This window comes from Nannobrachium achirus (genome assembly GCF_963921795.1).
Source record: "Nannobrachium achirus genome assembly, chromosome: 4".
Lineage (NCBI taxonomy): Eukaryota > Metazoa > Chordata > Actinopteri > Myctophiformes > Myctophidae > Nannobrachium > Nannobrachium achirus.
In genome coordinates this window covers 59331470-59356903 of record NC_137813.1, presented here as the reverse complement: position 1 = coordinate 59356903, position 25434 = coordinate 59331470, and positions in this window count along the sequence as shown.

Sequence of the window (25434 nt, the reverse complement as noted above, 5' to 3'; positions counted from 1 at the left end):
AAGGCGTCGCATCAGCCTCCAGCTGGGCTTCTACGTCCTCTCCCGGTGCCTACTCGCCCCTGGTCTCACATCGCCTTGGATTTTGTGACCGGCCTTCCCCCTCAGATGGTAACACCGTCATCCTCACCGTGGTGGACCTGTTTTCCAAGGCGGTGCACCTAGTGGCACTCCCAAAGCTCCCATCCTCGGCTGAGACGGCCTTACTCCTCACCCAGCATGTCTACCGGCTTCACGGGCTCCCCAGTGACATCGTTTCTGACCGTGGACCTCAATTCACATCCCAGGTCTGGCAGGCCTTCTGTAAGGAGATTGGCGCCACCGTTAGCCTCTCCTCTGGATTCCATCCGCAGTCTAATGGTCAGGCTGAAAGGACCAACCAAAGCCTGGAGTCTGCCCTCCGCTGCGTCTCTGCTCTCCATCCCACCTCCTGGAGCAAAGATCTACCCTGGGTGGAGTACTCACTCAATGCCCTGACTTGTGCCTCCACTGGCAGGTCTCCATTCGAAGCCTCTCTGGGATACCAACCCCCGTTGTTCTCTCTTCAGGAGACTGAGGCCTCCGTCCCCTCTGTCCAGGCCCATTTCTGTCGGTGCCGGCGTGTCTGGAAGGAGGTTCGCAACGCCTTGCTCCGCTCCAACGAGCGTTCCTGCCGTGGGGCGAACCGTCGCCGTACAACGGCTCCGGTGTATCAGGTCGGGCAACGGGTGCTCTCCTCTGCTGATCTACCGCTCCAGGTATCCTCCAGGAAGCTGGCCCCACGGTTTGTCGAACCTTTTGAGATCGACCACATCCTGAGTCCAGCGGCGGTACGTCTCAAACTTCCTGCCTCCATGCATGTGCATCCTGTGTTTCACGTGTCCAAGATCAAACCGGTTTCCTCGAGTCCTCTCATGCCCTCCGCCCCAGCCCCTCCGCCTCCTCAGATGGTCAATGGTCATCCACAGTGGAGGGTTCGACGGCTGCTGAAAGTGCAACGCCGGGGTCGAGGTTTCCAGTACCTGGCGGACTGGGAGGGGTTTCCCCCCGAGGAACGCAGTTGGATCTCCAAGCAACTCATCATGGATCCCTCACTCCTTCGGGACTTCTACCTGGCCAACCCTGACGCCCCTGGACGGCCACCTGGAGGCGCCCCTCGGAGGGGGGGTCCTGTTACGGCTCGATCCTCCTCCCCTTCACATACTGGCCCTTCTCACCACCTCCCCCCTCACTGACTGCTTCCTGGCTCAGCTCAGCACACCTGCTTCCCCTCACCAATCACCGCACCTGTCCTCCATTCCTCAATCACCAGCTGCCTACAAATACCCAGTCTACTCTGCGCGCGATTGCCAGAGCTTCACCAGTCAAGGTTGGTAAAGTTAGATTGCCAGACTTAGCTTTCCCAGTTTAGCAAGTTAGCAACTCGTAATCTCCTTGAAGTGTTTGCCGTGTGCTATTTTTCCCGTTGGAACTTTTTGCTAACGCTGTCTCTCATCTCCTCCCCAGTTTTTCCGGATCCTGAGCTGAGCCGACAGCGAAGCCATTATTCCCCACATTCCCCCACTTGGACTTTTGTGAATTAATTTGCTCTGGTGGGCTTTCACCAACAACTGCCTCTTCCTTTGCTGAGCTTTTGGGTCAAACTAGACAAGCCCTAACAGAATGTTTGCACTGAAAAAAAAAGAAAAAAAAAATACTTTATGGTTCCTGTCGCTAGTGAAAAAATCCCTTTCAATCACCATGATATGCGTTTTGAGCAAATAATGGTCCCATTTATGTTAAACTTGATGATAGATTTGCGGGGGGAAGGGGGGGAGGAGCTGATACCAGCCGGCTGTGTTCTTCTTCGTGTGCTGTATTTCGGGAGGCTCCGACCACATTCTCCCATGTATCCCTGCGATTCCACGTGACCGTTGGCAGCCAATAGCATTCCTTATGATTCCTGGGGTACCTTCAAGCCCCCAGAACCCTGGGGGCGCCCTGAAACCAAATGGACATGGTGGCCGTTTCGAGGTACTGCAGTGGGGGCCAGAAACATGAACGCGCGTCTAGGCTTCTTTGTATTGACGCGCGTTCATACCGGAAGTGCTCGTTCATGAATGCGCGTCCATGAACACAAACTATGACGAAAAATGCGTCACAAAGGCCCCACTACGTCACGGTTTTACTAGCCGGAAGGAGGGGTGAAAACGCCTCATGCGCTGCTGAGCAACTCAATGCAAGTGGACAGGCGGGGATATCTGGTGTCCTCTCTATTCTTATGGGTACCTTTCAAACAATGATGGCGCCACCCATACAAGGGACAAGAAAACCTCATTTTCGCTGCATAGAAAGCAATGGTGTCGGGCTATCCATATCTTTCTACAGTCTATGGTGTGCACGTGCATGCGTGCGTGCGTGTGTGTGTGTAAGTACGGACTACGGTATGTTATTTCTTTCTGTTGCTGTTGGTAGTCATGGTTGCCAGTTCCCACCTGATGTCATGTGGGAGTTCAGACTGCCTTAGACCATAATGAATAACTGATAGCTTGCATAATGTCTTCAGGCTAGGACTTAAATGTAACATGTACAGGTCCTTATTGAATCGAAGGACTGTTTTTTGTCCTCCTAACATGAAAATACAATCTCCCACCATGCAACAGATCATCCTGTTCATCCTACACGGGTGTTTCCCCTTGGGCTGAACCTGCTTCCAGGAAAAGGCCTCCAGACTGAATTTCCACAGATCATTGAAGAACCGGTTCCCATTCCAGCCACCAAATATGTACATCTCTCCATTGTAGGCAAAGGCTGAATGACACAAACGTCTATCTGGGAGAAGGTGTCCAGAAGGCATGCTCAGCCAGCAGTTGGTCTCTGTGTCAAACACTGTGTTGTTGTTGAAGTTCCAATGGGCCCCCCATCCCCCAAATACAAAGATCTTTGTCCCGATGACGGTGGCAGTGTGACCTTCTAAAGGAGGTGGTGGAGTTCCTCTGGTGTTAATTAAAGACCAGAGCATTATGGTGGTGTCCAACGTGTACATGTCATTAGTACAGCCAGTCAGGGTGCATCCTCCACAAACATACATGACCTTCTCCAGGACGCATGCTGAGTGGAAGCTCCTTGCTTCTGGAATAGACCCAGAAATATTGGGTTTGAACCATCTGTGGGTGTCAACATCAAAGGCATTAAGCACATTGCAGTAAGGCCATCCTCCCCAGATGTAGACAATTTCTTCTACCAGCACAGATGTGTGGCCATAGCGCCCGGAGGGAACCTCAAAGGGACTTTGTCCTCTTCCATTTGTCATTGGGGACAATTTCCTCCAACGCAAAGACACTGTGTTGAAGATGTTGACTTCAATCTGATCCCTGTTGTTCTGGTAGTTGGTCCCTGCAAATGAGTACAGCTTGTGTCCGACTACCACAGCAGCATGGTAGGAATTCTTATGTCCTCTTTTCAGGTGTTTCGTCCAGTGAATCATTTCACACTCCAGCAGCGCTGTGAATCAGTTCAACTGATTTACTATAGACGTTGATATGACATGGGAAATTGTGGCTAAATGGCATTGTGTTGCAATAGAAACATTTAAAAGGACAATCATATTGGATGTGATGACGATGTTGTGATGTCATCCCTTGATGACATCATTATATGGGCCATTATATACAGTAGGCCTGGATTTTGAACACCGCATAACAGCCTGAAAATGCAGTATAAACAAAAGAGGTTGCATTGTTTGTGTTACCGTGCGGCACACTTCAAGTTGTATTGATCAAATATTGATTAACTGGTGTCTCTTTGTTGATTGTGTGTGTGTGTGTGTGTGTGTGTGTGTGTGTGTGTGTGTGTGTGTGCGTGCGTGCGTGCGTGCGTGCGTGCGTGCGTGCGTGCGTGCGTGCGTGCGTGCGTGCGTGCGTGCGTGCGTGCCTACGTTGCGGCTGTCACAATTATGACATTTTACATGACGATTAATTTCTGTTTGGCTTTTACGCTTTGAATTTGCACAGATATGACACATGACCTAAATATATTCAGTTCAGTTCCGTTTGTTTTATTTTTCAGCACTTTTGGACAGTTCAATACAAATGTGTTTCTGATATCAGTGCATCTGAACATAGCATAGTATCAAAAGATAATGAATAAATATAGAAAAGAAAGTTCAAGGCACAGAGTGATGATAAGGTGTCCAAGGTACCAAAACAGGGGATAGGGAGAAGCAAATTGTGCTTATGGAGCCGAGCCCTACCCCTGGCTCAGTCTCGTAGCAAAAGGTAAGAAGGTAAGAAATAGTACGAAATGCATAATAAGTGTTTTGTTGTTGTTGTTTTGTTATATATAAAGAAATTACTGACATATTTGACAACTTTATACTTTAAAAAGAAAATGTATCGTGGAAACAGCCGATCTATAAGCTGCGACACGTTGTGAGCTTTAAGATCTGCTATGTCCACATTTTTTTTTTAATGTTAGAACATCTTTCAACGTGGAAACGATTATGTGGAAACGATTATGACAAAATAATTGTGATTATGTCAAATAATTGCGATCAGACGATTGTCATAATTGTGACAGGCCTAGCCTGCGTGCGTGCGTGCGTGCGTGCGTGCGTGCGTGCATGTATAAATCAGTGTGTGTTTGTAAAGCATTGGTGACACATTGGGAGTAACATTGGTAAAGTGCTATTGGCTCAACCTGAGAATGATGGCTGATTACTTGTCATTGATCTGCATTCGATTGTGCATCCATCCGCCTATTGTTGTTCCACTGAGGACATGGTGGAAACCAGTGTCCTCAAACATCCTGTTGACACACTGACATTATTGATATGTTTGTCAAGTCTCATGTCAGAAATCATTTTTGCGGTTTGCACGTGTGTACAGATCTGTTTACAACAGTGTCTGTCTGCTGATGTCTGTATGTGGTGTAAAGCAGTGGTTCTCAACCTGTGGGTCGGGGTTTGGGTTCCCAAATGATTTGGGGGGGTCCCCAGATGATTATGTTAATGTGCAACATTGTTTTCTCACTCAACATTTAACAAACCAAAAAGTTGAGAACCACTGGTGTAAAGTATAACTATGTATTCAAGTACTATACTTTTATTGTTTCTTTTTTAATGTTTTACTGTAGTATTTCCGATTTTCAATACTTTTACTTCTACTCCTCTATCCACAGATCAGATCCTAAATATTGAACTTTTACTCCACTACAATTATTTGAAAACTTTAGTGACTAGTTACTTTGCATATTTTGGTTATTACTACAAAACATACATAGAAAATTGCTGATCTGCAAGGTCCCAACACGGGCTTGTAGGTCTGCTTTTTTCAAAAGATTTCGATACATTGTAAAAAGTTGTGAAATGGGACATTCACTGTAATGAGTAATATTGAAGAGGTGGTGCCATAGTTTTGTACATTTGTGTTTTGAATGTGTCTATGGTGTTAACATTACTCTAATAGACCCCCAGGAATGGTTATAATATTCAAATGTGCCTTCCCTGTGTATTTTGGATTTCTTCCTGAAAGCCTCTGAGTGAAAAGGTCTGATCGAAAAACACTGACTTAATGACATCATAAACTCATCCCCTCTCCTTTTACCATACATCTAACACTGTGGATGTGGCTAACTTCAGCTGGGTCACCACCCACCATGACAACAACCAGGCATAGGCCTACTATGAACTGGTGGGTGTGGCCACATAAAAACATGATTTTAACACTTTCTGTAGGCCTACACTTTTTGGGAAAAAGAATCTTCCTCCTAGTATAATCATAATAGCCTTGATGAGCCTATACCATCATGTTTCAGGGGGGAAAAAATCATGGCACCCCATCCCCTTTAAGTACATTTTGATGCCAATACCTTTGTACTTTTGCTATTTTATTTTTATCTGTATACCAGACTTTTACTTGGTATAGAGTATTTCTACATAGTGGTATTATTACCTTTAAAGTAAAGTAAAACATAAGTAAAGAATGTGAAACTGTCTGTACCAGTCCGTCCAAAGCCTCTTGTTTGGTTCCAGCTCGGACTGAGTTTATGCAAAGTATCCAGAGATCCATGCATACGGAAATAGAATATATATACACACTAGGGATGCGAATCTCGACCACTGAGGCGATACGATACGGACCTCGATACACTGCCAGCGATACGATATAATTGCGATACATTGAAATCCTGCCGATACGATACATCGCGATCCACCCCTGTTTCCGATACGATTCGATACGATTCACGATTCACCACGATTCAAGCCCAAATCCCAAAATTTACAAAACATAGCGACTAAAAATGTATGAAATTTAAATTCAAGGCAATTTATTGTTTCACTGTAGTACTAGGCTCTGTCTAACAACCCAACATAGGCCTATAGTATTCTGGGAGAACACAAAGCTGCTGGCTATTGTAGAATTGTTTGATAACTAATCATATAGAAGGCCTATGTCATTATTAGTAGGCCTATATGTCTTCAACTGGGAGTCAGGGACCCCAATCCAGGGTTATTACAGGGGGCCTGCCAAATATTTGTGTGATACAGTAGGCTATAATGCCTAGCCTACAGTGAGGGTCCCTGCTTGATCTCTGTCTGAGCTAAGGGGTCCTTGACCTGAAAAACCCTCCCTGGTTTGTATTATTATATTATATTATATTATATTATATTATATTTAATCCAGGATTATGCAATTTTTATAGCCAAAATGTTTTAAAACAGACCTACAAGCTCACAGCGCGTCGCATCCACGACGCATTGTGAGCTTGTAGGTCTGCTATTTTAGGTGTGACACCCTTGTACTGCGATGTATAAATTAGGCTTCTTTCCCAGAGCAGAACTAGCAGCAGAGAAAGTGAGAGTTGCTTGCATCAACACACAGGAAAGTTGTAGAACAGTGACAAATACTTTGTTTTAAACGCAAGCAGTAGTCCTACAACACCCAGCAACATTGTTGTTGTGTGTGTGCAGTTAATATAGCGCAGCGCAGAAGATGATCTCAATCAATTGTCCGTCGGAGATTCGCTAAGAAACGGCTGTTGATTACATATCACTCGATCAGCCTGTGCTACTCTGTGACAACAATCAGCGCAGCTGACTTGGATGTTATAAAGCTAAGTACTATACTACTAATCTTGCATCTTTTTAACCCGTGGGGCTGCTAGTTCGTCTGTGTTGATTCACTCGCATTTCGCTGCACTGTCTGTCTCCCTGGTTGGAGTGGTTGCCTGCATGCAGCAGATGTTGTCCGTCTGTCCGAGTCGCAGCTCGCGTTAAAGACTGGCTTTTGGGGAGGGGGCTGAACGCTGATGATGGTGCATTCATGGAGCCTCGGAAACACAGGATAGAATGAAATACTATATGGAAGAACCGATACAACCGCGGAATGTACCGATCCAGACACTCATGGTACGATCCATCACGATTTCGGCCGTCTATTGTACCGGTACACACTGAATGAACCGATTCAGCCGTATCGCGGACGTTTGTATCGCGATTACGATCCGTACCGGTATATCTTCGCATCCCTAATACACACACACACACACACACACACACGCGCGCGCGCGCGCGCGCACACACGCAACGCACACGCACACACACACTATATCACACTACCTAATTGAAATGGGTTACCACAAAAACAGTGTCTCCCTCCATCTGCAACTCCACGTTCATCAGTTGTTCAATTGTCTAAAAAACATAATGCAAAAATCAATAATGCCTAAGCCTTGCTGACCATCTACTTTTCCACCTTCAGATGTGTCTCTACTTCTCATAATCCCCAAATGTTTAAAATATTTTCCCAAATTTTGGCCTGTAGGCGGCTTTGTCCTGTGATGCGATTTACATCACAAATGGGCGTCAACAAGCAGCGCACTCCCAGTCCCAACTGCCTGCAAGCAGAGATGGAGTGAGGGGGAGGGGGCAGTTCCAGAGAGAGCAACATCACAGTCTGTCTGCTTCACACCACGGGGGGAGGGCTAGTAGTGAGATAAAGATAGACGCACTTAAATATTTATGAACAATTGGGGTTTAACTATCCCTTAACCTGCCACGTACATTCAGGCCCGGGGGAACAGGCTCTGACGCTCTGGGCAGTGTACCTATGATGCGCCCCCCCCCCCCCCCCCCCCCCCATGCTTTTTTGCCACCGGTAAAAAAAGATGTCAATTTTGGATATGATTCCAATTTTTTTGCCCTTTCTTCCTTCTTCCTCTTGTTTTGCGCCCCACTTGCTTTCTTTCTGTTCATTTTGTTTTGTTGTTGTCTCCCCTCCTGACACACTGCCGACACATGGGTTGATGGGTAATTAGTAGAAATGTATTTTACTGTGAGGCGCTCAGCACACCCGGCGCCCCCGGTGGCTTGGCGCCTCTGGGCACTTGCCCACACTGCCCACCGTAATCGCCGCTTCTGCGTACATTAGGTGCAATTGAGTGGGTGAGCAATGTTTTATGTATCTCTACATGTATACTGGATGAATGTTGATGCTCTGCTCTTTGGCGTACATCACGTTCACGGCTAATTTATTCATATCTTCCCGTCGAAAAATACGTTAACGTTTGTCGGGCAGCTGTCAAGGGGGTCAACATAGATTATTCATGCTTTTCATACAACCAAGTATGAATTAGCCTTCAGCCAACTGTGTTTTTCAATAACAACACTCGCTACGTTCATGTAAGTCACGTGTTTTTCCCTCTTGAGGGCACCACCTTCAGGAACTCAGTTAGGCTCCTCCCCTTTCTTAGTCCACTTCCTCCCGGTTGCTTCTATGTTCATACCTATTAACAACAACTCTACATGTTTAAAGACCTGGAACGCAATTCACCATTTGTCAAGTCCCGCCCGTTGCCCTGCCCCTCTTCGCACCCATTGGTTGCTGTGTCTTGGTGGGACAAAAGTCCTTTCTCTCCATCCACTACCATTGAAATTCAGTTGCCTCATATTGTTATTCTGTGTATCCAATTCTCATTTTAAACTTGGTTTCAGTAAAAAGGAGCCTCTCAGGTTCAGAATAGTGACTCAGCATGTTTTTAAATGTTTTTATTTCTCCAAAAATGATGTTTTAGCTAATTCAACATAAAAAAAGGTGGAACCAGGGTGGGACAAGGCAGAAAGAGCCTGCAGGTTGGTCAGTCAAGGACCAATCAGAAAGCTGACAAAGGGTGAATTGTGTAACTCTAGATTTTAACCACTTTAACCATTCTTTTATGCTTTAACTATAAAAAAAAATAGCATTATCTACAAGCTCACAGCAATTTTTTGAAAAATCATGAAAATTTGAGCAAGTCTTTAATATATTGACCCGATTCTATAAATGTCCCCTAAACCCTAACAGGTTTCTGAAACAAACTATGTTTCTATGTCAGTGGTGCTCAAACTTTTCATGTCAAGGACCCCCAAAATGATATGTATTTGACCGTGGATCCCCATGTCAAAATATTTCGTTTCAGGGACCCCCCAGAAGCAAAGATTTCAGTTTAAAAAAAATATATACAAGCTCACATCCCTGCAGACCCCCTAGGGGTCGCGGACCCCCTGTTGAGGACCCCTGATTTATGTGACACAGATGTGTTCCCGGTCTTATGGGTTAAGGAAGTGGTGCTGACATATTCTGCTAGTCTTTCTTGAGAGATTCATGTAAGTCAGGGTTTCCCAAAGTTTTTTATCTCAGGGCACCACATAAATACTTTTTTAATCCGAGGCACCCCTACATTATCCCAGCACCAGCATGTCTACACTCATTTCATCAACATGGCTCGGGAACATTTTGGAAAAACACATTTCTGCCCTATTTGTAGAGATAAGCGACCGTAGGTCGCTTATCTCCCGATTAGGGAGTCTTACTGGTATTGTATATTGTATTTATCATCTATGATCTAAACTAGTGAAAACAGCAGATCTATCGGCGGTTTTCAGTTGTTTTGTGCGACAGTCTTGTATGATGAAGCAGGGCTTTGTTTTATCAAAAGTCGTACACATTTGAAACTTGGAGATACAGGGTTTCTGCCCGACATTGACGATATTTTAGTGATTATGTTGCAAGGAAAACATTGCGATAATAGCCATTTTGGTTAGAACTGACTGAAAATAACTTTGTACTTTAAGTAGTACCCTTAAGTGCTGTTCGGGTCATTTTGACCCGTTTTACATTTTCATTTGGAAAAAAAAGGTAGAAGTTAAAAATGTTTCCACCTGAAACTCACTGGCCTTAAAGATTCTTCTGAGATGAACATGTAAAAAAAATATTTTTGCACTACACCCATGCTACACCCCCCTCATATTTTTTGAACCTTAAGTGCTGTTCGGGTCATTTTGACCCGGAAGCACAGAAATACACAGTATTATGCCAAAACACAGACACACAGTCACCCCCACTTCTAACACCCCCCTTCCGAAGCCCCATTCCGAACCCTCCCCCCCTTCCTATAAGCATGAGCAATATTGCCCAGTATTAAATGAAGTCGTTTTTTTTACATGGATTTCAGCTAAATCAGTAAAAACGCCTAGCTCTTTCAGTGTTTAATGTGATATAGCAAAGCAGAAATGCAAACATTTACCAAATATATCATATGAATTGTTTGGTATTGAGTCAAAGTCAATGTATCATGATGATTTGTTAAGTTAAAATTTATATTAGTGTTGTTTTTTTTAAACCAAATATCCATCGGGTCAAAATGACCCGAACAGAACGAAGGTGTAGTGAATCTGAACAGAACTTAAGGGTTAAAATGATACTAAACATTTTTTCAAGTGTCCAAATAAATTCCAAATATTATTAATGATCTTGCGGCACCCCTGGACTGCCGTCGTGGCACCCCAGGGTGCCAAGTCACCCACTTTGAAAACCCCTGATGTAATTGTATCCTTCCTGTTCTGTGTCTACTCACTTCCTCAGTACAAACAAGTGGAGCAGTACATGTCCTTCCACAAGCTGCCTGCGGACTTCCGCCAGAAGATCCACGACTACTACGAGCACAGGTACCAGGGCAAGATGGTCGACGAGGAGAGCATCCTGGAGGAGCTCAACGAACCCCTCCGAGAGGTCAGTGTTTGTGCACACCCACTCATGCATGCAGGCATGTGCACACAGGGGTGTCGCACCAAATTCTGGGCCCTGGGTACAAGGACTCACTGCAGGCCCCTATGAATGTTCTACATAGGGGGAGGCGGTTTAACACATTTAGACTGGGAACGCATTTTTACAACATTATTTTGTGCGTTAGCTATTGAAAAATAGCTGATGTACAAGCTCGCGGCACCGAGTGCCGCACTGCGACCTTGTGGAGCTGTTATTTTGGAAAAATTGTGATTTTCTTTTTTTTTTTTTTTTTGAAAAAAAATGTAATGTTTCTCTCAGTGATTCTCAAACCTTTTCATGTGAAGGACCCCCAAAATGATATCTATTTGGCCACGGACCCCCATCTCAAAATATTTAGTTCCAGGGACTCCGCCGAAGCAAAATTTTAGTTACAAATGTTTGCTTAAAAAAGAAAAATATTCAAACATTTGAACACATTTTCACGACTTTTCAAAAATAGCTAAAGTATAAAATAATTAAGGCCCCTCCACCTTGGGCCCTAGTAAGTCAGTCCCACTGCAGACACCATGCATGCACACATGCGTTGGTATACTACTTGAGAAGACAGCAATGTTTTAGAAAGGTTATGTTTTTATTATTTTAATTATAACTTTAGCTCTGAAAAGTATTTTTTAACCATAAAAACAAAATGTATTTATTGTCCTGGGAAATGGTCCTCACAAGGTAAATGTCTCAATTTCTGCAATACTGGGTGGGACATACAGTATAGCGTATGAAAATACCTGGTAAACACACACGTACACGCCCACACGCACGCACACGCACACGCATGCACACACAATTGTATTACAATGATGTCATTGTAATACTTATATTCTGAAACATAGTTTATAAACTTCGGCACCTACTGTAGACAGACATCCGTGTTAGCACAATAAATGACATACATGTACATGTGCAGTGACTACATAATGTCCTTTTCCGTTGTCAGGAAATCGTCAACTTCAACTGCCGCAAGCTGGTGGCGTCCATGCCGCTGTTCGCCAACGCCGAGCCCAACTTCGTGACGGCCATGCTGACCAAGCTCCGCTTCGAGGTCTTCCAGCCCAAGGATTACATCATCAGGGAGGACACCATCGGGAAGAAGATGTACTTCATCCAGCATGGAGTGTGCAACGTCATCACCAAGGGAACCCTGGGGATGAAGCTCTCGGACGGATCCTACTTTGGAGGTACGTGGGGCATTCACCAAATATTCGAATATTCCAATATTTCAATATTCGAATATCAAAGTCACACTATTCGACGTTGTTCACCGAAGTCGAATATTCGCTTATATTATTTTATTGTTTTCTCTTTAAAATTTATATAGTTTTTTAAAGCTTGGCTAGATAGGAAGTCATAAAAATGAGCCACGCTGTGAGCTGCTAATTTTTGCAATAGCTAAAGTCTAAAATAATTAAGGCCCCTCCACCTTGGGCCCTAGTAACTCAGTCCCACTTCCCCCCCCTTTGTGACGCCCCTGTCTGGGGATGAAAGCTTGAAAGCGACGTACCGGTACCTGCCCCACCGCTGTGGAGTCTAGGGGTCCCAACACACCACGGTGCATCCGTCTTTGTCGATCGTCTGTACCGGTGGTTCTCCAGCAGCGGTCCAGGGAACACCAGTGGTCCTTGAGGGGGTTCCAGGTGGTCCTCAGCTAAATGATGGAGAGTTGGTAACCAAATGGACCCTTGTGGCTCTTTAACTCTTGAGAGCGTGAAATGAATGTTTTTTTCACCAACCCTTGATCGCTGAATATTGTCTGTCGTGCCCATCAGTGCACGCGAGGATTCAAAAGGCAGCCACGGGTCTGTTAGAATCGTAAAATATCCCATGTCCGAACGCGAACATGCAGTGAAAGATCCAGCCGTCTGAGTGCAGTCTGCTTCCAGACACTCTCCCCACTAACAAGTGTGTTTTCCTTCTATCTTCCTTTTTGAGGCGTGCCCCAGACTCCAAACATATTTGGTGACCATAGGCTAGTGAACAGCGCCATCCGGCGTTGGATTTTAGCTAACACCACTTATTAAGTCGGGTTAGGCAGCTGGGTTATTAGGCAGCTAGTGTGTACAATACACTACTCTTCCATTGAGACATTTAGGGCAGGGGTCTTCAACGTTTTCAGGCCAAGGACCCCTTAGTTGAGAGAGAGATGAAGCAGGCACAACCTGTTCATAGATTCCATATAGATTAATCATTTGACAGCACAATCATCAGTGTATTTTGGATTCATGTCAATTCAGATATTTAACCACTTGAACCGTCAATACTTAGGCCTAACAAACTTGACCTTTCACTGTAATTAATGTGTTCTTTTTTCCCCTCTACGCCGAACCTCTTTGCCAAAAATAGCCGATCTACAAGCTCACAACGCCTCGCAAGTGAGCTTGTAGATCTGCTATTTTTGTCTAAAGTTCTCAGAATTAGGGTTCAAGCATTCTCTCGAGACAAGAGTCATGATGGCTACGCCACTCAAAGGAAGAGGTACAGACTGAGAGGGCGTTCCCCTTTCTTTGACGATGGCTTGTCAGATTGGGGTTCAAGTGGTTAATATAAAAAAGGAGAAAAAAAGTTTCTATATCACACAAAGATTTGGAGGACCCCCTGTAGTAACTCTTAGGACCTCCTAGGGGTCCCAGACCCCCTATTGAAGACCCCTGATTTAGGGCATGGAGTCAGTCAGGTAGGACGCCAACTGAATGACAACTATTGCATTGAATTGTCTGAAAGTTCATAAGTTAATAATATAATCCCCCCAGGCCAAGCAGGGGTCCCCTCTGGTGTGAGCAGTAGATGTTTGCTTTATCTAGGTCGTCCTCAGACGAGCCCTCCATCGTTGTTTCCAGTCATCTCGGTTCTCCATACATCTGGCCAGCTCATTGGTGTTCTGTGTCCCTACGTCTTCCTTGAGTACGTCCACGTATGTTTTTGTGGGACGTCCTCGCGACCGGTGCCCATGTGTTGGCTCCCACAGTACCAATTTGCTGGCTGGAAGCTCCTGGTGTCTTTGGCAGTGTCCTGCTAGTCTCATTCTTCTGGTGGCAATTTTCTCGCTTACCTTTGGTATTCCCTCATACAGGCTCCTGTTTGTAACATGTGCACTCCTGTTGATGTTGAGTACTGCACGCAACATTCTAGTGTAGCACCCGTCTAGAGACTTCTGCAGGGTTGGCTTCAGGGTCCAGCATTCACTGCCATAGAGGAGAACAGACTCCACCGTTGCAAAGAAGAAGCTAAGTTTGATTTGGCGGGGGAGGTTAGAGTTCCATACACTGTTCATGCCGTTCAGGGCCCTCCAAGCGAGTGCCTTCCTTACTTTAAGGTCTTTCTCAGTTGAGTCGACCCATGCGCCCAGGTACTTGAAGTCCTTGACTTCCTTCAACACAGCTCCTTCTGTTGTTGTCAGAGGTGAGTGATCAGGTAGGTTATAGGTGATAACCTCAGTTTTCTTAGCATTTAGCCTGAGACCAACTTTGGCACACTCTATCTCCACCCTGTTCAGGAGTTTTTGTAATTGTTCCATGCTGTCGGAGAGCAGGCTGATGTCGTCCGCATAGTCCAGGTCTGTCAGAACTACTGCGGGATGCCGCCTTGACCTCCTTGGTGTTAGCGTGAAGCCAAGCTCTTGTTCCCGTCCCCCTATGGCTTTCCTGAGCGCATAATCTAGAACTATGATGAAGAGGTAGGGGGCTAGGGTGTCTCCTTGCATTACACCCGCTCGGATGTCAAACACCTCACTGCTGCCATCTGGGGTCACCACTTTGGCCCTTGTTTTTGCGTACATGGTCTCGATAGCCCGGAGAATGTTGGGTGGGACATTGTAGGCCTCAAGGATCTTCACCATCTTGCTTCTGTGGATAGAATCAAAAGCCTTTTTGAAGTCAATGAAGCACAGTACAGCTGCTAGGTTGTCCTTTTTCACCTCCTCTATTAATCTCCTTAATGCCAGGATCTGTGCTACGGTTGTTCTCTCCTCTCGAAAACCATTTTGGTTTTCTCTCAGGTGAGGGTCGATGGCATGCCGTATCCTGTTCAGTATCATTCGGTTGAAGACCTTAGCTGTAATACATGTCAGGCTGATGCCTCTGTAGTTGTCTGGCTTTGAGAGGTCTCCAGCTTTAGGCACCGGGATGATGTTAGACAGAGACCATATTTCAGGTTGCTTGTTGTGCTGTAGAGCATTGTTGCAAAAGTCTAGGATGAGGTTGTCTAGGTCGCAGTTCTTCAAGACCTCTGGGGGTATGCCATCCGGCCCAGCACTCTTTCCCTCTCTCAGGGTGGATTTTGCCCTGGCGAGCTCGCTGGTTGTGAAGGGTCCATCGTCGATGTTCAGGCCCTGGAGGACTGTCGGTATATTTTCCTCCTCTCCCTCTTCCACTGATGTTCCCAGGAGCCTCTGGAAGTGGTCGAACCATGTTGCCACCCTCTCCTCTGGGCAGTGTCCCTCCACCTGGCCCTCCTTGGCCCTTTTCCGCCCTGTCATCTCATTTATTACCTTCCAGGCCTCCCCGTATTGCCTTTCACCTTGCGCCGCCTGCACTCTTCGCACACTTTCCATCACTTCTTCCCCTTTGATGGTGTCGTAGGTGCTGAAGAGAGACTGTTTGGCTTCGTTCAGTGTCTCGCGACTCTCCTCTGTTGGCTCACGCTCAAAGTTGAGTCGTGCTTCCTCCATCCTGCCTCGTGCTGCTACAACCTTCGGGTGTCTGGACCGTGGTGGTGCTCTTACTCTGTTCAGCACTGGCACGCACAGTCTGGTCGCCTCCTCGTTCGCTGTGATGAATCTCCCATATTCACGGCTGGGCTCCTCTCCCCTATCCAGCTGCCGAAAGCGCTTCCTGACTTCCTCCGTGTACCTGGTTTGGAGGCCCGGATTGGTCGTGAATGCCTTCCAGTCATGCCGAATCTTGGGGCTTGTCTTTGGGACCCTGAGGCTCAGTCGCACCCTCATGGAGACCACACGGTGATCAGAGCCTACAGAGCTGAACGTGCTGTATGGCTCAGCGTTCAGGATGGAATTCCTCCACTTTTGCCTCACTAGGATATAGTCCAACTGATATAGCCTAGGTAGCTCTCCAGGCCTCGAGGCTCGGTCTCGGAAGGTCCATCTCTTCCCTGTTTTCTTCCTGAACATGGTGTTTGCTGCCAGGAGCTGGTGTTCCATGAGAAGGGCTGTGAGGTATGCGCCGTTGCGGTTGGTAGACTCATGGTATGGGAATGGTGCATCCTCCTGTCCGATCCTGGCGTTGAAGTCGCCAAGGATTGCCTGGAAGTTGTGCGCTGGGACACCTCGGACTGCTGTTGTGAGGTCCTCATAGAACTTCTCAACATCCTCAGGTGATGCCGTGTTAGTGGGCGAGTACACCACTATGACTGTTGTCATAGTGGTGCCAAGCAAGAATATCCCATTGTTCTACCGTCGCAATTTTTATCAGCAAAAGGAAATAGAACTGTGGGATTGTGGTATTTTAATGTGTAAACCAGCACAATGGTTCTCAACCTGTGGGTCAGGAGGGGGGGGTCCCCAGATGATTAACTTAAAGTTATACCATGTAACTTTTTTTATAAAACAAATCTTAAAATTGTCCTAACTGTTAAATCGCTAAAGTTTTAGAACACCCACTATTATTAGTGTTATGTTCAGCTTCTGAAGCCTTCTCTTTATATGTTTTCTTCTTAGCAGTGACAGGGGTGGGATTTCCCGGCAAAATTACGTAATCTGCATCATCTGTATACGTTGTGTATACGTTGGCCAATCACATCGCAGATCATACACACATGATACACTACCGGACAATAACCGACTCTTCAGGAAGTAGCTTCCCTCAGCAACCAGTGTTTACGATGGTGAAGGATTCTTAACCTCTTATTCTCCAAATCCTGCTCAGAAAATTACGTTCTACCACTCCATGGATTTGTATCGGTTGCGGTGGTTTGCGGCGCCGCTCCGGTGGTCCACGGCGGTGGTCCGCGGTGACTCCGGGCGAAAAACAGGCGAAAAAAGCAATACCGCGACTGACCACTAGTTTAGCAACTTACACAGTATAGCTTTAAGGGAAAACAACTACTGGAAACGCATACTTTTCAAGATGGCACATATTCCCTCCCAATTTATATGCATTTTAAGCTCCCATGGACGCCATCGTGAAGATTATGCCTTTTCGGTGGTTTGTTTGTCCTAAGCTTTTAGGATGTTATTTAGCATACCTAATAGTAACAGAATCAATTGAAAAATCTCTTCCATCAATTATTTGGGGTTTCAACCATGTATAGAGCTATTTAATAATAGATTAATTTCAAACAGACCACTAGGGGGCTAGCCCAAATTGTTACCGATGGTTTTTGAAAACCTTATGTCCGTACCCAACACCATGCCAAAAGTCAAAAAAGTGCATAATTGTTATGATTTTTTACATATTAAATCCCAGTTTATATAGGCATTTAAAGCTCCTGCAGCCATCGTGGACGCCAGTCACGCGCCATCTTGAAAATGAAGCCTTTCTGAAAGGAATATTTTCCTCTATTTTTAGTATGCTCTAAAGAATGTCCAGAGGTACCAGGGGGGAACAGATAAAAACGTATTTGCGATTAATCGTGCAATTTAGATAAATCATGCGATTAATCGTGATTACAATATTTAATCGTTGGACAGCACTACTTTGAACAAATGTTCAGTTGTTGCAGCAGTTGTGACTTTAGGGCTGCAGACAAGCATCCATACCAGGTGGTACTACAGTACTGAAGAACATTCTTCAGCAATGTGTTTGTAAGCAAAAATCTAATTCCCTAGGGGAACTCATGACAGCATGCTGAAAGTTGGGGTACCCTCAACATTACGTGGGAACAAATTGTGTTGTATTGCAATACAAGCACTTGTTTTGCATTAATACCACACCTTGGCAGAAGAACCACACACACTTCCTGGGTGAAGGTCTGCAGTATGTGGCTCGGTGCATGCAAATTAATTTCAAATTCTCATATTTTAACAAGATACTTTTCGGTCAAAAGGTCCGGTTCGACTACGAAATGACACCACTCGCGACTTCTGAAAAGAATTAGACCGAATGAGAGTTCGGAAATTTGCACGTCAGAAAGTCCATCTCACCGAACATTTCGGAGAAAGTAAGCCTCGTAAACCAGACTCCTCCATTCGAACAGAAGATGGGAGGAGTCAAGTTTACTAGGCTAGAAAAAAGTATGGACAGGCCTTTAGAACAACCACAACCGAGGACTGACTCATCCCACCCCCTCTAACAGCACTCCACCCCCAATTGCACCACTCTAAAGCCTTGATGGGAGTCATAAGACACACGTGTGAGCCAACTGTTGGAGGTTTTCCACTTCGGACAAGGGAGAGGGCCCAGTGCCCCTATAACTTCACTTTTCTGTGCTCCAAGTGCCAAGGGAGCTATCCAGTGACCCCCATAATCCCCTTCAACCACCTGAGGGGCAGCCTTGGTTTACTAAACAATTAGACAGAACCACTCTTGGAAAAATAGCAGATCTACCTCTTGAAAAATAGCAGATCTGCAAGCTTGTAGATCTGCTATTTTTGAAAAGTTGTGAAAATGTGAGCAAATCTTTAGTTTGAATATATATATATATATATATATATATATATATATATATATATATATATATATTTAACTCATTGCATGCCAGGCCCGATAGTCCCGAGATTATTTCAATGTCTTTCCCTGCCAGGCCCGATAGTCCCGAGAATTTCCGCCATTTTGAAAAAAAAATAAAAAAAAATAAAAATCAAAAAAATGTTTGACCCCAAAAAATGTAGTAGGCATGATAGAAATCGCGAAATTGCATGTTTAACCCCCATAGCAACCCCATCTATCAAACATGGCAGCCATCTTTGTTTACATTTTAGGAAAACATAATGGCTTCTATCTCATGAATGCCTGAACGGATTTCCATTCGGATTTTTTTGTTTGAAAGCTGTGAGCAATATGGACACACGTGGTGCATTATCTAGGCATGGGTGTGCATGATCCGTGCACTATGAATTACATGGAAGTCTATGGAGACTGGAGGCATGGTAGAGTACGAAGGTATTGTTAAATGGCGGGGAATGTGTTAAGCGAACATTTGTAACTAAAATGTTGCTTCTGGGGGGTCCCTGGAACTAAATATATTCAGATGTGGGTCTGTGGCCAAATACATATCCGAGCACTGCGAGCTTGTAGATCTGCTATTTTGGAAAAATCAAAATGTTTTATTTTTTGTCAATGGTGCTCAAATAGAAAATCAGTATATAACCCTCATTAATAACCCACAGGCTCAAGGAGCAGATCTTATGGAAAAAAATTCTAACTTTGTTAATGACAGAGGGGAAGGGTATGATCATTATGGGAGGAGATCTGAATTTAATTATGAATAAGAAGGACACTCAGAGTAAAATAAAACATAAGGCAGAACAAGCAGCAATGTTAATGAGAAAAGCTGAAATTGAGGATTAGTAGATGTTTGGCACTGCTTTCATCCTCAAGAAAAGGCTTTCACTTTCTTCTCCAGTGCACATGATGTCTATTCAACACTGGACTATTTTTTTATGTTTAAAAATGAGATTTCAAAGGTTATACAATGTGAAATACTACCAATAGCAATAACGGATCATGCACCAGTTATAATGGAATTAAATTTGGAAAGGGAAAAAGGAGAAACCTTATGGAGGTTAAATAATTCCCTGCTAGATGATCAGGTTTTCAAGGTAAAAATTGATCGAAGTGTGAAGTCTTATTTGGAGATAAATGACAATGAGGAAGTAACATCTATTATTCTATGGGAAGCTGCAAAAGCAACATTAAGAGAGGAGATAATACTATACTCGTCCCAGAAAAAGAGGAAAAGAGAAAAAGAAAGATAAATGTTGGAAAACAAAATAAACAGACTACAGGAACAGCATGAAAGAAATTTGAATAAAGAAATACAGAAACAATTGAAACAAGCCAAAAAAGCTTTGGACACAATTGAAATACAAGAAATTGAAAAAGATCTCATGCTGTGTAGGCAAACCTATTATGATAATAGTCCAAAAGCGCTAAAAATCCTAGCAACTAAATTGAAGAAGCAGAAAGAAAAAACTGCAATAGTAACAATTAGGGATGGAAATGATGTACTTAACACGTTGCAAGCCGCGGCAGAACCCTCTGAACAGAGGTAGCGCCGAAGAAATAAGCCATTTATTTACAAACATGTTTTAAAAAAACAAAGCCCACATGATAACAACACGTACTGGAGTGCTCGACACAGCGTACATATTCATCCTGCAGAGGTCGGCGATCTTACTTTGGCGAGGCGGAGGGGAGATCAATTCCATTCGTTTACGTGCGGCGAAGCAGGGAAAGGAGCGATAGAGAAGCGGCGCCCGAACGTGATTGAAACCGCGATCCACGAACAGAGACAAAGACCAGCCATCTTGTTTGAGCTTCTTGCTGAGTTTCAACACTGGGGAGAGGATGAGGCTCCTCCTGGCCAGCCATCCATCCAGAATGTGAGTCAACGGCGTGGCCTGCTGGATATTAGGAGTATCACACCCAGCACCAGAAAATGACTGTCAGAGCATATTAACCCTTTCAGATCGCTCCAAAAAGACACAGAGAAGAATTTCCGATGTTTTTTTTTTTTTTATTATAATTTATATCAAAAGTCCGGGAATAGACGGCGTGGCTGATGGGACCCAGTAGGAAGTCCGAGGGAGTACGGCCAGGCTTAGAAGGTGTTAAGAGAGGCAAATCAAACATAGCAGTGTTTTTTTGAGACTATTATCAAAAGCTCTATACCCCAGAAATAGTAGATGTGAGTATGCAAAAAATCAAAGAGTATCTAGCACCTTTAAAACTTCCTACAGTAACTGATAAACAAAATAAAGATTTAGTTAAGCCAATAACAGAGGCAGAACTTACAAAGGTTATACAGAAAAGTAAAACTGGAAAAAGCCCTGGAAGTGATGGTTTCACTAATGAATTCTATAAGTGTTTTAGATTATTGGTGCTACCTATTCTATGTAGAGTCTTTAACGACATTTTACAAACAGGAAAGTGGCCAGAAACCTGGAACTCAGCAATTATTACTGTTATACCAAAAGAAGGAAAAGACCTGACAAATTGTTCATCTTACAGACCGATATCTTAAATGTAGATCAAAAGATATTCACTTGAATTATAGCCAATAGACTCTCAGTTGTACTCCCAGATATATAATTAATTTAGACCAAACAGGTTTCGTTAAGGATCGTCTTTTAAGTGATAATGTGAGGCGTACTCTTAACATTATAGATGAAACAGTAGTAACGAAACAACAGATGTTGACATTAACTTTAGACGCCGAAAAGGCTTTTGATCGAGTCTCATGGTCCTTCCTATTTGGAGTATGCGAGAAGTTTGGCCTATTTTAAGTTGTTTTTGTTTGGGGTTCTCTTCGCACTGCTTGTAGCCACGATGAGAAACTATTTGAATATAGAACCTCCCACCACAAACCCTGAGCGAGCGGGCAAGCAGTCTGTCTGCCTGTCTATAGACAACTATTAGGAGATCTGGGAGAAACTATTTATATTTCTTATTTGTTAGCGGTGCTAACCGTTCCTACATCTGTCTTTGTGTGTATGTCCGCAGAGATTGGCCAAGCTTCGCGGGGAAAAAAGGAACTGCTCCCTTCACACTGGGCATGATTTTTTAGTGAACTTATTCGTGCCGTGTCATTGTTAAAGTGTAGGCACCATGAAATTTGCCTTGTAAAACTGTTGACACATGTCTCTAAAGGTCCCCCTAAGTATGTTTAACATATATTTGAGTCATATTAGTTTGGAAATATATAGTTACATTTGAGGTTTATAAATTAATAAGACCAACTGGGGCCATTTTGGGAAATAACTTCGGAAATAAAGTTGTCGCGTGAAAATGACGAAAACAAGAGACTCTCTCCTGCCCTCTTGTCTCGGTGAAATGCAAGCTGGACACGCCCCCCTTGCTGTTTCCTTGTCAGCACGGCTGCACGGACTGACAGCGCAGCGGTGGAAGAAGTACTCATATTTTGTACTCAAGTAAAAGTATCAACAAGTAACAGTATCGATACTACAATGTAGAAATAAACCGTTACAAGAAAATGTCTGTCACGCACTGTGAGCTTGTAGATCGGCTAATTTCAAATGGCCGATGTATATATAGTAATTAATGAATGGTTTGTAATAATAATTAAACAAAGTATTTTTAATAACTTTTTTTTTAAATAACTGCAGGGGAGTAAAAGTAGCCTACAATGATTTATTTTGAGATGAAGTGGAGTAGAAATAAAAGTACTGAAATGTAAAACACTCCAATAAAGTAAAAATACCTCAAAAGTGTAGGGCCCTACGTAAGTACAGTATCTGAGTAAATGTAGCGTACTTAGTTACCGACTGCAGGCGAGCCGATTAGAAGAAGGCTATCTCCACCTCAAAGTACAATCAATACTTGAGTAAATGTAGGCTACTTAGTTACTTTAGCGGGCGAGCGGCTCTCATCCACTCACAATGATGACAAGCCTCGGTACAAAGTGCTTGGTTTAGTACTTGAGTAAATGTTGGCTACTTATACTTTACACACGAGTCCCGAGCGTATATGCGAGCGCAAGCCTCGGCCAAAGTGCTTGGTTTAATGTTTTATTTTAACTCTATCTTCTAATTATTATTCACTTATCCTCACAAATAGTCGCCCTGTCCGGCTGTCCCCTATTTATCTTATTTTGTCATGATGATTTGTCCCAGGAACGGCCCGGGAAAGAAAAGCTCCATAAAAATCACCGAGTCACAATGGCTTGTTCATCCCGCACATGAACCTCTCATCGCGGCATGAACAGCGAACAGCAGCCGCTATCCACAAAGCCTGGAGCGAAGTCAAGACCCCCCCCCCCCCCCCCCCCCCCGCGACTGTAGACTCGTGCGAGCTGCATGTGCTTCAGCATGAATACAGCGAAATCAGTCCCATCAATTACAAAACATAACACAACGTGTGATAGCATACATATCGTTGGTCATCGTAAAAAAACAGGAAAAAACCTCCATAACCAAACACCGAGTCCCCTCTCCTCTGTTAGTTCTACCCACGGATGAGCCCGGCCGCTGGGCCGGGCAGAGCTCCAGTAGCCGCTCTAGCAAGCCTGGAGCGAGTCAAGACACGCCCCTCGCGACTGCAAGCACTTGTTTTCAATATGAATATAGCGAAATCAGTCACGTAAATTAATAAAATAATATACGAGGGGACAGAATTCAGATCGTTGGTCATGGTCATTAACAATGTTATGTATTTATCTTTATTATTAAAGTATACAATAGCGTAATTCCCAATGCCTTTTCCCATTCACTTATCATTGGGTCACGTGAGCGTGTTCTATAAATGACACGCTGTTTAGGCTCGTCACATTCCGAGGCGGCTGGGCGGTGCCTCGGGAGTTGGGACCTCCTTCTTCCTACAGCTCCCAATATTAACCCTTTCAGGGTATAGTTGCATTGGCAAATATATTCACAACTATGTCACTGTTCTATTGACACAAAGTAGTGCCCGTTATGTTACCCTTCCTTTAAGGCGCATTTCTCCAAAATTGCGTCGGTCTGACTTGCCCCACTACTAACCCTAACAATATCCCGTGCTCTAACCCTAACCCTAAACTTAACCTTAAACCTAAACCTAAACCTAAACTTAAACCAAACCCCAACCCAAAGCATAAACCTATCCCTAAACAGTAGTCGGAGTATGTCGGACTGGTTTGTGGGTTAGTCATGGCTGCCAGTTCCCACCTGATGTCGTGTGGGAGTCCTGACTGCTCCAGACCGCCCTGAATAACTGCTAGCTTGCATAAAGTCTTCAAACTAGGACTCAAGTCTAACATGTGAAGAACTCTAGATCTGGTTCTGGTTCCTTTAAAAAGGACGACATAATCTCCCACCATGCAACAAGACATATTAATTGAGCAATTACGTGGGTGTTTTCCCTTGGGCTCTACCTTTTTCCAGGAGAAGGTCTCTGGAAATTCCACATATTGTTTAAGGACTGTGAGTTGTCATAATTCCTGGCTGGAAATATTACAGCTCTCCATTGTAGGCAAATGCTGAATGACGGGCTGAAGTAGAGACTTTATGATACCCGATTTCTTCTGGACACTGTTCAGAAGGCGTGGTCAGCCAGCAGTTGTTAGCTACATCAAACACTCTGATGTTTTTGTAGAACTGCATTATAGCCCCCAGCCCCCCAAAACTAACATCTTTGTCCCAATGATGGTGGCTGAGTGATATGCTGAAGCAAGTCCTGTGATATTAATTAAAGACCAGACCATTGTGATGGTGTCCAACCTGTAGATGTCATTAGTACATGTCTTCAGCTGGTTTAATCCGCCATAGATATACAGCACACACAACCACTTACAGGCTGAGTGGCCGAACCTCCCCTCTCGAACATCCCCAGAAGTCTTCGGCTTGAACCATCTGTGGGTGTTCACATTGAATCCGTAAAGAACATTGCATTTGACCCCATCAATGAGATTCGCCAGTGTAACTCGCCAGGTTAGTCCCCCCCAGAGGTATATGATATATCCTATCCGCAAAGCTGTGGGTCCTATGTGGTTGGAGGGAATCTCAAGATGGTTTCCTCCTCTTTTCACATAAACCAACTTTGTCCAGCGCAAAGTGACTGTGTTGAAAATGTGAACATAAATCTGATCCCTGTTGATGATGTCACAGAAGCCTCCAAAGGTGTACATCTTGTGCCCCACTGCCACATCAGCATGGAGGTATATCTTTGGTAGCAATTCACGATTCAGATGCACCGTCCAGCGCATTTCAGTCATGATTTAGTGCTATGATTTAGTGGATAGAAGAACCCTTGTGCTGTAATTATTGTTGTGCTATTATTGTGTATATATTCAAGAACAGCAAGGCAACTGGGGCAGGACTGATGTAGTATAGATGTTCTGGATGAATAGAGACTGACAGAGTTTTTGTGAAGGAGAGAGGATCCTTTTGGTATTGATGATGTATCTTGCAGCTCAACTGGTCACATGCGGTCAAACTGAACTGAGAGTGCGTTGCATTACAGTTTTAAGCTGACCGGCTTCCATCATCACATAGGATGTCACTATGATGTCTGCAATGCCCAAATATGGAGATCTGGGCAAGTCTTACCCAAATATGGAGGTCCGTGACATCAGACTGGGCTCTAAGTGTTCTGATTTCTAATTTCAGCTTTATTTATTGTGGGCTCGCTTTCACGTATGTAATTCTCATTATTAGTGTGGTTGCCCAACAGGGCAACACACTATAGTCCTGTCCTTACAATGGCGATTTCAGAAAGGTTGCTCATTTAAAGTGCTGAAGGAAAATAGTTACAGGGTATCCTGAATCCAAATCTAC